This window comes from Eptatretus burgeri, chromosome 11 (genome assembly GCF_056783735.1).
Source record: "Eptatretus burgeri isolate ZD-2024b chromosome 11, Ebu_testis_v1, whole genome shotgun sequence".
Classification (NCBI taxonomy): Eukaryota; Metazoa; Chordata; class Myxini; order Myxiniformes; family Myxinidae; genus Eptatretus; species Eptatretus burgeri.
The window spans coordinates 66124999-66143071 of NC_140971.1; the positions used below are offsets into that span (position 1 = coordinate 66124999).

Consider the following 18073-nt stretch of genomic DNA (forward strand, 5'->3'; position numbering starts at 1 on the left):
AAGTCTGATGACAGTGAGTTAGAGGATTTATAAAATGGTAACAAGACCAGTTGAACTGCATGGAGTGCAGTGGAAGCTTAAGGACATGTGGATGATGACAGGGCTGATGGGGATCTCTCAGAGTGAAAGGAAGGAAGAGGAATGAGGACATCAGGACATGAGGAGGAGTAAGGGCCATGAGCAAAAAAGCACAGGAGGCAAAGGTACATTGGATGGGGCATGTGCTTTGGAGTGAAGAAGAGAATGTGATCAGGCAGGCCTTTGATATGGATGCAGTTGGCAGGAGAAGGGGAAGATCAAAACTGAGGTGTAAGGAGGTAGTTGAGAGAGACATAAGTGAAGTGAGGGTACAGAGAGAGAGGATGCTCGGGATAAAGGGGTGTCGAGGGCTAAGCTGTTTGGGTTTTGGGGAAATTCAATGGGGCTATGAAAGTGGTGGTTGTGGTAGTAATGATACAATTCGTTTTGAGAATAGTAATAATAATGCATGTGAAATGCCTTTTGTTTAACTCTGCCCATGCCATTGTGACGTTTTCTCGACTATCCCCCCCTTGCCTCTCCCCTCAACTTGATTTTTTTTTACCATTCTCGGTCACTCTCCCATAAAGCATCCGTCCGTCTTGCAACCCGTCTGGCCTCTAATTTCGGGGTGAAAGGGTTAATTGCACAGTAAGAGTGAAAGGCCCCCAGATAATGCGTTTTAATTGCTGTCAACAAACAACACCGTCTCAAAAGCTAATCAAGCAGAACCTCGATTATGTGGCAACCCACCTTATTCATCCATTTGATAAATGACTAAATAATTCAGGGAATTGTGAGTTTTACAATGACATTGAGCAAAAAAAGTAAATTTCACCACTGATAACTCCTCGGACATCCTGCAAGACATCCTTTTAACTACAAGGCCTTTTGATCTCACCCTATAGTGGTTTAGGTATACTTGATGCTCATGCATCCTTACATATATACATATACATATATATAGATATATATATATATATATATATATATATATATATATATATATATATATATATATATATATACACATATATCACACGACTCGAAGACAATACAGAAGAGATGCTTAAAGATGGTCACAATGTATTAGCGTAAGGCTGGGGTTTACAAAACTGAGAGATAAAGCACCTCACCTCTGAGCAAGTCTGGGTTGGATTCCCGACACGACGACGGGCCGGTGATGAGGATTTTTCACCCAAGCTCGTAGTGGTCGTTGTGGAATCTTGTTTTCCTTGCAGGGTTTAACGTCCAGCCGACTCGGTTTTAAATGTATCGTGTTCCTGTTCCCTCGTACACTTCACACAATGAACTTGAGAACCCCCCCCCCCCATTTGTTGCAATATTATTTGGTTCTATTTTATTTATTCTTACTTTTTTTAGTTATCCGTTAAACCAACCCGATTAATTCACTTCCCACAACGTCATTGTACATTACATCAGAAAGTTTTATTATTACTTGGTACTTGGTCAGTCCCAAGGAGTACAAGCCAGTGAGATGCTATACATCACACGTGCTTGCACCAAAACAAGATTACAATTTCTGGTATTTATATGCTTTTCATGGGAGAGTGGTGGGGGCCGTTAACTCGAACTGCATACGTGTCTTCTAGGTGAGAAGCACAAGATGCAATTACGGCAAAAGTTTGCTGTTATCAGCCCAGGTCACATTGTACCATAGCAAGACATTCATTTTTTAATCAACATTTAGGGCAAAGGGAAGGAACACTGACAGCCAATTCGACTTATAGCATAAAAATTAAATTTATAAAACACCAGCACAATTACAATTTAGAATACATCAATATAATTATTTCTTCCACACCGGCATCCTGATGCTTCACAAGCAGGACGTCGAATCATTGAGTGTACCTTGGTACGGAAGGACGTCAAGCTGGGTATCTCATTTGCTGGCATTCGCCGATTGACCATAAAATTCCAGGTGCCTTTCAAAGAGACTCGGGAAGTGTGTGTAGGTGGTCTGGGCAGATTCCCAATTCCTCGCCTAATCGACTGACCCTTCCTCGAAACGGCAACCTGTCTACGGTTCGTTCTCAGTGACAGACACCTGCAGAGTATGGGACGAGTCTGACACATACAGGATTTCAGACATACCTATCCACTCATATCTAATGGTTATGGTGGGTGAATTGAATATTTAAATAATAGGTAAAAATGAAATGGTCTTTAACAGTATATTTTCAGCCAGGCACCCATGATCGTTTACTTAGGTTGCAGCAGTGACATGGCATTGCAATATGAAATACTCTTGATATTCGATGATGATAAAACTACTCCCAATGCTATGAATTTTTTAAATTCTTTAACAGGAACGTTTAGATGCACGGTCCACTGAGACCAGACAATTTGCTTTCAGGTACACTGCGATGGCAGAGCAATGATGTCCAGCTTTAACTTTTCCAACAGATCAAAACGAGATACTGGACAGGAGATTGGATGCTCACTGGCCAGATCCATCAAGTCTTTGTGCTCGAAGATGTAATACCCTGCACACCTGAACAGCCGTTTTAGTTGCATCAGACTCCACAGGGGATTAACGACAGAACCAGATAGCACATAAGTGAGAACCACATATCCAAGACCCATCTGTGTGAATACCTAATCTTCCCATCTTCCTCCTGACGTTTTAACAGAAGCTCCCCCAGCGACCCCCCTCATGTTTATGCCTGCACGACCCAGGCACCTCTTTCAGGCCAAACCTGCCAGCGAACGGAGCAGGCTGCAAGGTACACAACACCTATGGGTGGGAAAGCTCCTGGCAAAGGCTTGAGCGGCTACATTCTAGGCGGGGACCAGGGTAGACTCAAAGGCACCATCTGATGGTGTTTTCCACCAGGAGGGTCAAATAACAATTATACAGTAGCCAGCAAAAGTATTCACCCCCATCCAAAGTGTTCACATTTTGATGCCACCTCAGCTTATTTCATGATGCTTTCAAATCAAGGTTAACATTTAGACTTCACAACCCACTCCAAAGTGATAAATCAAAAAAAACAAAAAACAAGAGTATCAAGAGATTAGGGTCTCATCTAAGATATTGTCCAGATGAGAAAGAAAATAAATAATTACTTAAACAATAATGATTAAGTAATCAATCAAAGAATTGATCAAAAATTAAACAAGTACAGGTAATTTCAAAGTACACCGCCCCCATGTATACTAATAAAAGGCAGTGTGTGTGTGTGTGTGTGTGTGTGTGTGTGTGTGTGTGTGTGTGTGTGTGTGTGTGTGTGTGTGTGTGTGTGTGTGTGTGTGTGTGTGTGTGTGTGTGCGCGCGTGTGCGTGTCAGTGTGTCTCGTCCATAACTCCAAAACCATAAAACCCCGCAGCCTGAAACTTTGCCTTTATATGAAGAAAACTCCAAGGAAGTGCAAGAGTGAAAATTGGGTGTTTTGGTTCATTAAAACATCCCTTTTGAAGATAATTAACGGCCTTACTTAATTATATCCTTCACCACACGATCCCCAGCCGCCTCGTTCTCTGGGTCTTGAGGCGTTTCCTGGGTAACCTCGCTGGGGTTTGAAGCCGCAATGTTTTTTGGCCTGCTCAACCATGCCTTGACTTGGAACAGGCCGCAAATATTTATTTATGATAAAGTTGTTGTTTTCACTTTCCTCGCCCATATTATCGAATGCCTGCTCATCATAGCTACAAATTGCTGTGTACATCACTTTTGTAAGCGCTATAGTTTTCAATTTTGGAGCTTGGAGTGATTTCATGTATAATATGATATGATATGATTTTTCACGATCGACTCTCATGGACTAATTAAAGTACATCATCGAAATATTATTTCGGTTTTGAGGATTGGATATCATCCGGACCAAATAAGTGTCAAAATCTGCTGTGAAATCTGATAATTTAAAGAAATAATGAGTTTTATAACCAAGCCGATATACCTATTTACTTTAAGCAAGCAAGGCTATGTTCCTTCCTCCGTACATACATAAGAAAATAATTTTCCAGAAGAAAAGAAAGAATGTGTAATTTTCCAAAGCCTTAAACTTATCTTTTTCTGCTGTTAGGAGAATTATATTGAGGAAACAAAAAAAAAATTAGGAACATGCCAAAATTAACCGGCTTCATTGAGCTGTATGATTTAATGCATTCACTGCGAGACCTCACGCCCTATTGTTGTGGCGCCAGATATCGACTGCGAGCATGACCACTAGGTGGGACAGTAGGGTGGACTCTACCGAACACCCGGAATCTAGATCGTACCTTTCAGAAAACTCCGAGAGTACGGGTCCCTTACCGGATCGTGAATCATCAATAATTCCACCACGTGGTACAGGGTTATTTGCCAGTCTTCAAAATATCTAGAGATCCACGTGGCGAGTTACCGAGTATTCACACCCTCGACGGCACTCGTACGAGTCGAGCCGTTAGCGTGCCCAACCCGTGCACAACCCGAGTGTATGGTTGCCAAAGTCCCGTCAGTCCAAATGTACCTTTACAGCGGCAACCGCCTTTGCAATTCACCAACACGCGCCATGCTAAGCCAATGCAAGAAACACAGAAACAAGCTGATACATTTAACAAATGGGGTATTTATTCACAGTAATCGGGGAAACGAGGGAAGCACGTAAGGGCAGTTATCACGACTACCAGAGAATGCAAATTTACACACAAGCACTTAAACAATTCCTACTTAAAGACGGGCTCACCGACAGACACAGACACAGACACAGACACAGACACAGACACAGACACACACACACACACACCCAGAATGACGTGGACCTGTCCACCTCGTGTGGTCTTCGACGATCCAAGCGACCCAGACCAGCGTCGCGATGCGGTCCAAAGAACCAGGCGCCAGCGAGAGGCGATGGAGGAACCAGGCGCCCACGAGATACGAGCAGAGTCCGCAACCAGAGCATGCCAGCGACGAGATGAGCCGGGAACCAGAGCACGCCAGCGACGAGATGCCTTTCGCTCAGCCTCGAGAGATGCATTTTGAATGGGCGCCAATTCTTCCTCTCCAAGCTCCAGCAGATCCACTTATTTGCTCTCAGTTTCTTTTATCGCTCTCGGGCGCGGTCCGCTCATGGCCCGTCCTCAGTGGGTGGGACACGACGCATTCCCTTACTTGGCGCGCTGCCAAGCGAACCAGTTCATGACCATATTTGGGAATGGAATTCCATCCCCGAATGAATTCTGAACACACCTGCATACCAGCAAGCGCGCGGTTCATGACCATATTTGGGAATGGAATTCCATCCCCGAATGAATTCCGAACACACCCACATACCAGCGAGCACGCGGAAATGCCGGGAGCAGAGGGTTGTCGTTGTTGTAGTTGGAGATGTAGTAGCCGTAGTTGCTGTGAGTGATGTAAAACCCCTATCAAAATAACTCACAGTGCATGTACATTTATTCACCCATTTAAACGAGGGACGGGGACCCTAACTAAAAAACATAAACTTACCGATATAACTGTTCTATAGGACCTGTATGTTGAGTGCTCATGGCTTCGAGATTCATAACACTACCCCATCCCCTTTTTACAGACTTGTCCCAAGTCGTCAAATTTTCGTGTGACCAGCATGTGTAAGTTTTCCCCTAGTACAATTTACCTTCGGATCCCTGAGTGCGACATTTCTTTTTACGTGTCCCAAAAATAAATAACCTAATGCGCTGCGTAACTAACTAACAGACTCACACGGACAACTTAGCTACAATTGCCGGCGCTACGACAGACATACAGGTGTGTTTTTAAAATTATTTACAATCCTTACTATCTATTTACACTAACCATGGCCCAGGACCGGTGATCTGTGGGGAAAAAGGCACAATGCCAGAAGTTTTGTGTGGGTGAGTGCTCAGCAGCTGAAGGTCAGTCGTCCTCAGGGCCTGCTCAAAAGGTCTCCCTTGAGTATTCCTCACAGTGAACTTCTTCCTTCCATTTCTTTCATAACCCCAGCCGCTGGAGGCAACTCACCCTAACATGGCAGACCATGCGCAGTCCCACAGGCCATTTGAAGTGGCCTTTATGCAAGAAGAAAGACGTGGCCAGGCTGCTCAATGCAGTCTCTAGCTCATTTGAAATGGAAATGGATGCAAAACACAAAATGGACTGGATGCAACTGATGCACGGGCTGCGCAATGCAGTCCCCGTGTGCGGCTGCCTGCAGGGCAGTCCTGGCAAAACACACCGAAGGAGATTCTGGCGCACATGGTGATGGTGACACAGGGGCAATGCAAAGAGGGTAGCGTCATTCCTCACTTGACAGGTGTGCAATTATTGTGGCAATGCACTGCAATAGGGGCAATGCACTGAGAGCAGCGTCACTCCTCGATTGCTGGTGCAATCTTGGCGATCACCCTTCCCTTTCCAGAGAGGGACAACAAGGCTCCTTTTACAGTCAGTTGGGATGATGCCTGTGTTCCAGGCAGAGCACAGAACTGCATGCAACGATATCAGTACAGAATTTCCACCAACCATGAGAAGTTCAGCATGGATGCCACGGATCCCAGGAGCTTCACCCCATTTCAACCGGTTCACCGCAGCGTGTGTTTGCACAAACAAAGGTGGACCACAGTTGATTGGCGGGTCAGCAATATGGATAGTAACACCCCTGACATCTAACTCAACAGCTGGTGGAAGAGCCTCTGTTACAGCTGCTCAAGGTAACCTGCCCAGCAGGCCTTCACTTTGGACTCCTCTGTCAAGAGCCCAAAAACGTCCACTCTAACGGCAGTTCACCAAGGGACGGGCTTGGAGGAATGAAATGCGTGAATTCCCCTGCAAGCAGGACGAGAATCACTTGACCACAGGTGATGTTCTACCCCCTCACCGATTCCTTGCACACAGACCTCCTCAATGCAGGTGCAGTTTTAAGCCTCAATTCCCTGAACACCTCAGCTCTGCCATTCAGCCTGGCCCTGCAACTCGGGTCAATAGTATTCAGTGTCCCTTGAGACAAAATTCTTCTTCACCCTTTGGTGAGTTTCAGGACATCCACTGGCAACATCAAGGATGGTGGCCTTTAAGGCACTCCACAACTCTTCAGTATTTCCCAAAGCACTCAAGCCCCCCAAATCCCAATTCAGCCTGTTCACAAACTCCTCATCTATGCTTCTCATCCATGAGCTTGCCAACATCCAGCCTAGGCTGGGATGGTACCATTCTCCCAGATTTAACCTGCAGCTTCAGAGTTGCTGCAACAAGCCTGTGGTCAGCATTGAGGAACTGAGCACTCGGGTAAACCCTATAGTTCGGGACCATCCTCCAGCGACCATCAATGAGCACATGGTCATTCTCCTTTGCCACACCACCAGCGTTGGAATACCAAGTCCAGCGATGAGCCTGTGGGCGCTAAAACCATGAACCAGCCACCCGAAGTCCATGATTTCTTGCAAATTCAAGGAACTTGGTGCTATTCTGGTTCATAGTTCCTGACCCATGGGGACCAACATGTCTCATAAGCATCCCTATCAGTTCCAGTCGATGCATTGAATCCCACAAGACTAGAAGAGTATCTCACCTTGGGCACTGGTCAACCACAGACTCGATCGTGACATGGAATGCTTCCTTCACGGTGAGATCAATCACCTCAGTCCAAAAATATAGAGACCAGGGAAATGACACCCATGGAGTGACAAATCCTTAGTCTCATAAAATGCTCATTGACCGGTGTTACCTCAATTATCATTGGAGTCAGCTTATTGGACACAGCTACAGCAACTCCTTGGGCATGGTAACCATGAGAACGACCAGCCCAACAGCAGGTGTAACCACCCACCATGATCTCGCTACTATCCAGTCTCCAAAACTCAGAGAGTGCTCCAATACTGATGTTCAAACGCTTGAGCTCAGATGATAACGGGACAGGTGATCATCTTCTCTTAGGGATAGGACATTCCAGGCACCCACCCGAACGGACCGCCTCAGGTTAACCCAAGGAAACCGCCGCCTGGTGGACGACACCTCATCACCACCCTGACACACACTACCACAATCCAACCCAGGAAGGTTATCCCATGTTTTTCCTCCTATCATCAAGGAATGGGGGTCCCGAAGACTTTGTTCCAATCCCGTAATCCGGCGAGCTGCCCTGCGAAGGGCAGCTGCATTGGAGGCACTCACACTGAGTGGGTTTTCAGTTTTCTTTGCGTTTTTAGAACGTTTTGCAGAATGAAGGGTTTTACGGTGGCCGAAGTGCAAATCCTGCCACCAACCTCCTTTCAGAAAACTAACCCAACCGCAGGAGGACGTCTGCAGACACAGTTGGGCACGAGATGTGGATGGCCGTTGGCTCACAAGGAGCTCCTCCATGCTTTGACAGGTTTTGTTTTTCATCCTGCTGGGTGTCCATATCATACACCCTCCTCACCAGGAAACCTGGTGGGGGAGACGGTTTCAGCGCCGACAACCCGACGATGAAACAGGTCAGTACAGGTTTACACGGTACCTGCAGCGAGTCACAGATCCTACATTCTGAGATGAATGTGTACAAATGATACTGACTCACCTTGCAGCACATGGAGACAGAATTGGGAGGGACCTCTGCACAATAATTACACACCCGACAACTCTCACGTTTTTGTCGTGAGACTCACGACATTCTGCTGAAAGTCACTTTCTCGCGTTCACGCGATAAATTCTCTCACACTGTTGTTTTTAAATTTCTCGGCACCAAAAAATATTTCTAACATCATTGCATTGGGACTGGTTTAACTGATGTTATGACCTTGAATACCGACTTCAATCCGATCGCTTCACGTAGTTCCGCATAACCTACATGAGAGATTGAGTACGAGTGGTCAATTATCGATGACCATTCTGATCCAATGAAATGTCTTGTTTCTGGGGCGTTCAATTTGTCCACGTGAAATCCCCGCAAAATACTGGGAAATACTATCAATATGCTGAAATAATACATCTTTATTACAAGGATGATGAGTGTTCTAATTCCTGTACAGCATTTGATCTGTTGATGACAATAAAAGATATGTCTTCTTTGTTCATTTCTTTGAGTCCATTCAGTGAACGAAACAGGAACAACATGACATCTTCTTCTTCTTTCGTCTGCTCCGGTTAGGGGTCGCCACAGCGGATCATTCGCTATGATCCGCATACTGATTTGGCACAAGTTTTATGCCAGATGCCCTTCTTGACGCAACCCTGGTCGCCTCTTACGACACAGGGATAAGGATTGGGTTTCGCCATGATTCCGGGCTGCCCTACACCTTCTCATAGCGTGGCCCAGCGCAGAGCTCCCGTCCTCAAGCGATCCTCCAACCCCAGCCTCTGAGTAGCCGGATTACAGGCGCACGCCACTACGCCAGGTAGGAACAACATGACATAAAAACTTATATTCTGACTGAAAAAAAATATGGATGAATTTGCCACGAGAATGCAGGAAATTGCATCTAAGACACACCAGAAAGCAAACATTTTCGAGGGGGGCATGCCCCCAGAGCCCCCAAGATTTTTAGGGCACTTAACGCCCTAAATTCTCGATAGCTTCATGACCTCACTGGACACATTTTATATTCTCACACTTTTTTCATAATTTGGGGTTGACAGGTCTGTAATTGATAAATTGCATAATTAATATAAATAAATGATAATCGTAAAACTAATTAATTTCTTCATCAATTGGCTCATAGCATGCCAAAACCACCATCGTTTCATCCGAATATGTAACTTTTTGAAAATAAAGTAATTCATCTAAAAATGAATAATTAATAAATTGATGAATCAAAAAATATAAAAATACCGTTTTTGCCAAAGCACATCTTCACTTTTGTCCACAAATTTCAGCTTCCTTGCTCAAAGAATGTCTGAGATATTGCCTGGACAAACAAGAAAACAAACAAACAAACGGAGTAAAAACTGAGTACTCCCTTCCTTCGCCGCCCGACGATGATGTCATGCATCGCCTGGATATGGAATTGGGAAGGAGCGGTGTACAATACAAATAAAACGTGAAAAAGTTAGATTAACAGAGAAAAATCAGATGATTCTCAGTTGCATTACAAGTATTCAACCCCATTGCCTAATTAACTCTAAATCACTGCAGAAGCAAATTATTTGTTTGAAAGGTTACTAAATAAGTGCAACAGGTTTCACCTGAATGTAATCGGTGGTTTAATTTAAAAATTACGCTCCTCTACTTACCTAAAGAGTTTTAAGACGCAACTCACTTGGGTGAACTAACAAGACAAACATGAATACCAGGAGCTTTCCAAAGAATCAAACATAAAGTGGTGGAGAAGCACCGTTCAGGGGAGAGTTATAAGAAGATTTTAAACTCACTCATTATCCCTTTGAGTACGGTGTAATCCATCATTGTGAAATGGAAGACGTATTATATATACCACCCAGATCCCCGACGAGGATCACTTCGCCCATCCAACTCAGCAGCCAGGCAAGCTGGAAAGTGGTTCAGGATGTCACTGTAAATCCAACAATGACTGAAATATCTGCAAGGCTCTCTGCCCGGAGATGGGGGGGGGGGTCAGTGTTCATCAATCAACAACATCTTGTTCCTTTCCCAAAGCTGGCCTCTATGGTCAGGTGGCAAGAAAGAGGCCATTACTGTAAAACACTAAAATCTCGTATGGAATTTGCGACAAAGTATCTTACTGATGCTGTCGGCATGTGGAGAAAGGTTTTGTGGTCAGACGAGACAGAAATTGATATTTTTGGTCTAAATTCAAAGCGTTACGTCTGGTGTAAGTCTAACACTGCATATCACCCACTCAACACCCCCCCTACTGTCAAGCATGGTGGTGGCAGCATCATGGTACGGGGCTGCTTTTCATCAGCAGGGACTGCCAAGCTTGTCAGGACAGAAGGGACAATGAACGGTGCAAAAGAACAGGAGAATCCTTGATGAAAACATGCTCGAGTCAGCCATGAATCTGAAACTGGGTCGGAGATTCACATTTCAGCAGGACAATGATCCGAAGCACAAAGCGACAACCACACTGGAGTGGCTGAATAAGAAGAAATAAATTTTCTTGAGTGTCCAGTCAAAGTCCTGACATGAACGCAATTGAACATTTGTGGCGAAACTTGAAGATCGCAGCCCATCAACGATCCACATCAAACTTGAGCGATTTTCACGTGAAGAATGGGCAAAGATTTCACCATCTTACTGTGCAAAGCTGGTAGAGACCTATCCCCAAAAAAGACTCAGTGCAAAAGTTGTTGTTTTTGCTGCAAAAGTTGTTTCCACCAAGTACTGACCGAAGAGGCTGAATACTTTTCAACCAGTGAATTTTGATTTCTACATGTTTTTTGCAGGTATTCCTGACATGTAACCTCCTTCAACTGTAACAGTATTTAGTTTGGTGTCTTCAGTTATGAATAAATAGTTCATTTGGAAAAATTGTTTCTACATAATTCATAATTTATCGAAATGTGGCTTTATGGGTCGGGTGTGAATCCTTTTGCAGACCCCTGTAGGTGGGTACATCGGTACTGTATGTCCAATATATATATCGCTCAGACTCGTCCCAAACTCTTGATATCCAATCGAACAGCCATGACAAGTCATGGATGTCTTTTTTTCAAAATAGTGTTTTGGATCCTTGTAAAATTTTCCACAGAATCAAGGTCATTGGATATTACAAAATGCTTATTGATCCCCACAAGGGGATTTCCCCCTTCCAATAATACAAGGAACTTGGACAAAAAGGAGGAGGCCGTTCGACTCGTGAAGTCTGTGCTCTGTCAATACCACATTATATCAATCGATAAGATGTCTATCTTACAGAATACAAATTACAATATGCATATAGAATATAAATACTGTGCCTAACTCTCTGGTACAACCCTGGAATACAAGCCAAGTTGAATGATCACCTGTTACTGAAAGCAAACATGATTCACACAGCCAGCAGCATTGTACAATACACATGTTATTATATAAACTGTCATCATGAAAGATTTAATAATACAAAATAACAAAGCACGACATTCTCGAGGCCGAGTGTAAACCAGACAAACAATAAGTTTTCACACATTTTATAATTCTGCTCATGATGGCGCCGTGCTACAACGTCAGCCTGCAATCTAGCATGCGTTATACAGTCATTGTGCCGAAATGACATTATCCCACATGATCGGCGTCATTTAGTTGTTGTTGTTGTTGTTCGTCTTTTGGCTGCTCCGGTTAGGGGTTGCCACAGCGGGTCATCCGTTATGATCCGCATACTAATTTGGCATAGGTTTTATGCCGGATGCCCTTCCTGACGCAACCCTGGTCACCTCTTACGACAAAGGGATAAGGATTGGGTTTCGCCATGATTCCGGGCTGCCCTACACCCTCTCATAGCGAGGCCCAGCGCAGAGCTCCCGTCCTCAAGCGATCCTCCAACCCAAGCTTCCGAGTAGCCGGATTACAGGCGCACGCCACTACGCCTGGTATATCGGCATCATTTAGTGGGGGGTCTTAATTCCACTGTAGATGCACCTGAGAGCAAAACCCATTCAGACCCATATAGGTACATGTAGTTGTCTATACAGCGTACGTTGTGAAGTTCGCTGTTTATTCAATCTCTCGATGAATGTGGGTTTCAATCTGGCAATTTAAACCTCGAGTCGAGAACACTCGGTGACAGCAAAAGCCATTAGGGTGAACTCTACGCCTGATGTGTCAGGAAGCGATTCAGACGGTAAATCTGGTGGCCCAGGGCAAGACTTGCAAGGCGAGACCCATAATGGCTCTAAAAGAGAAAAGTTTTGGCGTGAAATACAGCCCGTGTTGCCTAAGGGTTCATTAGGCGTGTGTGGCATGGAGCAGTGCCACCAAATTCTGGGGCATTGATGTCTCAGTTTGCCAAGAGAAGCTTTCTAGTATGAAAAACTGCTAGCCTAGTGAATACTAGCTTAGATAAATGTGACGCTGCCATAATCAAAATAGAGTTGCAACAGTGGAGGGGTTTAAGTGTTCGTGAAGCCAAAGCTAAAGCTCCATTTATAATTGTTATGACGTCAATAGTGATGGATAAGCACCGACGTCATTGCCAAACTATTTCTTCTACTACTACCACCACTCCTACTCCTCCTTGACAACCGGCCTGTCGTCGATCCAAGGTATGACATACTTTGTGATGCAACACCCTACATATGACGCACCAATTTGACAGTTTGTATTCAGCTCGGTAATCAAACTTGACATACTCCAAAATGTTTTTCCTTTTCTTCAAACTAAATTAATGGTGGTGTATAGGCAGAGCCAGACTTGCTTCAATGGTCCCAGTCACATAATGAGAAGGATGTACATATTTTAAAGATGGATGTTGTCTCGGTAATTGCATGAACTTGCAGGAAATAAAACATCCAGCTGTGGCTATACGGCTCTTCCCAATGTAAATTGCCTTCTCCGCTTGGTCTCCCAAAATACTAGCAAAAGCTCACTCAGGCAAGTGGAGTGAGTTGTGCTGTAAAGAGTCTGGTAAGGTCATCTTCATATAACGTCCAAATTTCAGACATATGCCACCTCACATCATATAGAAAGTGCCATATAGACACACCAAACGGGTGTAGAGAAGGAAATGGAGACCATTGCAGAAAAGTCAAAGTACTGAGCTTGATCAGAATTCATTATTGGAAGAAAAACATAAATCCGCAAGGAAGTTTTTCTGTTGCAAAGAACAAAAGTAGCACAAAAAAGGCCGAGACATGTTTTGTACAACATGTTGGGCAAGTATAGGCCCACCTTAAGACTTCATGGGAGAATGATCAAATAAACCCCAAGGAAATCAGATGGCAAATACTGTTACGAATTTGGAAGCCTTTTTTTACACAGACAGTGAGCAGTCCCATAGTTCAGTTATCTCATTAAGTATATGTGGATAGTTAGAATCCCTTCCCGATGTCTAATGGGTTAATTTCATGTGTGCGCTGCGGGTTTCTTTTATAGTCAGGTTTTTTACATCTTTAAATCTACCAACGCCAACAAAACCCTCACTTCACTCCTTCTCCCACTCTGCGGGCGAACAAGCACTTCACCCGCACAGTTTCACTTCACACCACGGCACCATAATGCACGTGTTTCTGACTAGGGATGTGGGTGGAGCCCCCTCGCCTTGGAGCTCTGACTCCGCCCCATCAAAGAAGAATGTCTCCACTGTCGACACTGGGGAAGACAACAGGGCCTCTCTCGGTGAGGAGCACCGGGACGCCGACACACCCCTCCTCCAATCGCGGCTGGCCACCACGACACCCGAAAACGCCCTGTCCAATCCGGAGGCGAGTTACCCGAGAGCAGATCCCTCCACCCTGCACGGGAGAGGGATAAGAAGGATCGCAAGCTGTTCTGGGGGTTCCTTGGAGGTCGTTCCTTGCTTCTGGTCTGCTGGGCTCTCCTGGTCATCGGTCATCGTTCTTGGCTGGCCAGGTCGTTCATAGGATCCTGGCTGCGCTCGTTGGATTCTGGTTCGTTGGTTCGAATCCCACCGAGGTGGGTTGTGTTGGAGCGCTCGAGCTGGAGGTCCCCGTTCCCTTCCACGGACTCCGTGCTCCACAAGTGCGGGTCGGTAAAACCGCACAAGGCGGCCAGGTACCCGACCAAACTCTAACCCCCAGCTTGCCTATCCTCCGTGGCTGGAGGGTCCGAATAAAGGCGAGTTGGCGCCATTTCTTTTTGGGTATGTGTGTGGCGCCAGTCTGTAAATAGAACTGCATAAGTGCCTTGCTTATTGTACATTGCATTTTTGTCAGTTTAACCGTGCTCTGTGTCTCCCTCCCTGATTATTATTTGTAAAATAACCCCCCGTGTTAAATGTACCAGCTCGTTTTCTGTGCTTTCTTTCATTGGCCTAGCATGGTTCGGGTTTGAGTTATTGTGAGGCCGATTGTGCCATAAATTGTTATTTGGGTTGGTGCGGCTTTGGTAATTCCCGCTCGGTTACGCCGGATCCGAGTCGGTAACAGCGACTCGGTTCGGACAAAGCCGGCCGAGGGTGTGGCGTCCCCGGTAGCTAGACCGCGCGGCTAATTAGGTAAATTGGAATCGGACAAAAAGACCCTAACCGTGCGGTCGAAATATTGGCGTCCACGGTCCATTAAGCGACCCGTCGACTTCAGAGTTATCCGGGGTGACGACCTTCAATTCCGGGTGTTTTGGGGGGGGGGGGGAGACGGCCCAACTGCTCCATCTAGCGGTTTTTCCCCGCCCCCGAACCCGGCACTACAACAATATTTCTCGAAATAGCCTCGCCTCCATGCCAGACTGAATCGCACAGATCCATTTTTAAAGGGGATTTAATTGAACCCCCCCAAAAACAATTCACACGTGGGTCCAGAAAAAGTCACGCAAGCAGAGGATTCTGCGACTTACAAGGAGATAGCTTTCCTGGCGTACCAGCAGAACTGGTCATCGTCAGGAATCGCTGAAGTCAGGCATCCTTGGGCATGTTTAATTGCCGTGAGAATAGGGACCAATTAAAAGGATCAAGTGCGGATCAACAGGAGGCAAGGCCAAGCAAGAGCATGTAGGGAGACATGAACCGAGGTATGGGTGGGTTTAGGAAACAGAGGAAGGGGCAGATACGCAATCTGCTTGTGAGGGGTTTACAAAGAGACATGGGATTTCTAAACTTGGTGTCGTATCCAATCGGTACGCTTACCCTTCGGGGACCTCTTTGAGGTGAACGGTCGATTTTCCACTTTTCGAAAACCGGTCTCTACCTGTTATGCAGAGAGGTGCATCTCAAAAACAAACAAAGAATTAGTTTCTTTAACTTGATGATAAAACAACTAAAATGGCAAGAGAAGCAGAAAAAAAAGTTTTCGATGAGAGAATTTTCCATTTTCACACAAAGCCAAATTGGTTTCTTGGCAGGCATTTTGCTCCCAACAACAAACGTAACGTCACCAATGATGTGAGCAGTGAGTGCCCTCCATCGTTAATAATGGAGGAAGCAAAACTATATCCCAACATGAAAACGAGATTCTCAGAAGGCTATTACACAAGTCTCTTAAACATTGAAAAAGAAAAACGGAGGTTTCAATTTACTGACTCAAAAGTTCTGGCCATCGGTGACATCACCACGGCTCCTCAACCTTGAACTCCAGAAAGCATTTTAAAATCACAAAGAATCAGCACGCTCTACAATGGTTAAGGAATGCTGCTGCTGCTGCTGCTGCAAAAAAAAAATACAATTTATGATAACAGCCGAGGGCTTGCTTAAAAATAACATTTTGAACACCTAGTTTCTGCTTCAGTAAATTTAAAAACAATTTCAGACTCAAAAAATCCTCAACTGGGCAAAGAGAGGAACCCACATCATTGTGACGAGCGGCGGAAGTGCTTCACATGCTCGGAGACAACTTTTCAATTGCCTGTTTTCGTGGGAGTCCAATTATACATAATGGCAATGTCGTCAAACTCCTTTAAAACTGGAACAACTGGCGAGGTGTGCTGGTTGGTGTTCAAGACAATTCACACCTTGCTGAAGTGTGCCGTGCTAACAAGTTGACGAAAACTAAACTTCTTGTACAACCAAAAAAAAAAAATTTGTTTGAAAACTTAGATACGATTGATCTTTATGGCCACCGATGTGGGTGCAGATGGTCATCGATCACAAAAAAGGGAAAAAAAAATCTCATATACAGGATGTCAAAGTGTTGCGAGGGTTGGCAGGATATCCAAGAGGTATGCACACTTGAACCTGAGTGGTCTAACCTGAGTTTGAATCCCGACACGGCCATAAACCGTCATCGTGGTGTTTCACATGCGGGGTGAGGCACCAATATGTGCGCCATCTGTTGGAGGGACATTAAGCTGCAGGTCCAGTCCGCCAGCAATGGGGGAATTGGTGGATGTTGCAGATCCCAATAAGTCTTTCGCGAAGAGTAGGTGAATAACCACTGGCACAGTGAACAAAACATACATACATATACATATACATACATGCAGCACGACCGACCAACACACCCTGCAGCACGACCGACCAACCCACCTTTCAGCACGACCGACCAACCCACCCTGCAGCACGACTGACCAACCAACCCACCCTGCAGCACGACCAACCAACCAACCAACCCACCCTGCAGCACGACCGACCAACCCACCTTTCAGCACGACCGACCAACCAACCCACCCTGCAGCACGACTGACCAACCAACCTTTCAGCACGACCAACCAACCCACCCTGCAGCACGACTGACCAACCAACCCACCCTGCAGCACGACCGACCAACCCACCCTGCAGCACGACCGACCAACCCACCCACCCTGCAGCACAACCGACCAACCCACCCTGCAGCACGACTGACCAACAAACCCACCCTGCAGCACGACCGACCAAACAACCCACCCTGCAGCACGACCGACCAACCAACCAACCAACCCACCCTGCAGCACGACCGACCAACCAATCCTCCCTGCACCTCGACAGACCAACCAACCGACCCACCCAACTTGCAGCACGACCGACCAACCAACCAACCCACCCTGCAGCACGACCGACCAACCAAGCCACCCTGCAGCACCACCGACCAACCAACACACCCTGCAGCACCACCGACCAACCCACCCTGCAGCACGACCGACCAACGCACCCTGCAGCACGACCGACCAACGCACCCTGCAGCACGACCGACCAATCCACCCTGCAGCACGACCGACCAACCCACCCTGCAGCACGACCGACCAATCCACCCTGCAGCACGACCGACCAACCCACCCTGCAGCACGACCGACCAACCCACCCTGCAGCACGACCGACCAACCCACCGTGCAGCACGACCGACCAACCCACCCTGCAGCACGACCGAAAAACCCACCCTGCAGCACGACCGACCAACCCACCCTGCAGCACGACCGACCAACCCACCCTGCAGCACGACTGACCAACCCACCCTGCAGCACGACCGACCAACCCACCCTGCAGCACGACTGACCAAACTACCTTGCAGCACGACCAACCAACCCACCCTGCAGCACGACCCAACCGACAGACCCTGCAGCACGACCGACCAACGCACCTTGCAGCACGACCAACCCACCCTGCAGTGCATCCTTTGCCCAGAGACTCCTTAATCACCCGCACTCTTGACAGAGTCCAG

General features: G+C 46.2%; 1 long non-coding RNA gene across 1 annotated transcript; it reads right to left on the minus strand.

Moving 5' to 3' along the window:
- Positions 1–1731: 1731 nt before the first annotated feature.
- On the minus strand, positions 1732–10409 carry LOC147017261 (uncharacterized). Its single transcript, XR_015049734.1, has 3 exons — positions 10307–10409; positions 9768–9843; positions 1732–2086 (listed from the first exon to the last, which is right to left on the minus strand). It is a non-coding gene; the product is annotated as an uncharacterized LOC147017261 (long non-coding RNA).
- Positions 10410–18073: the final 7664 nt, after the last annotated feature.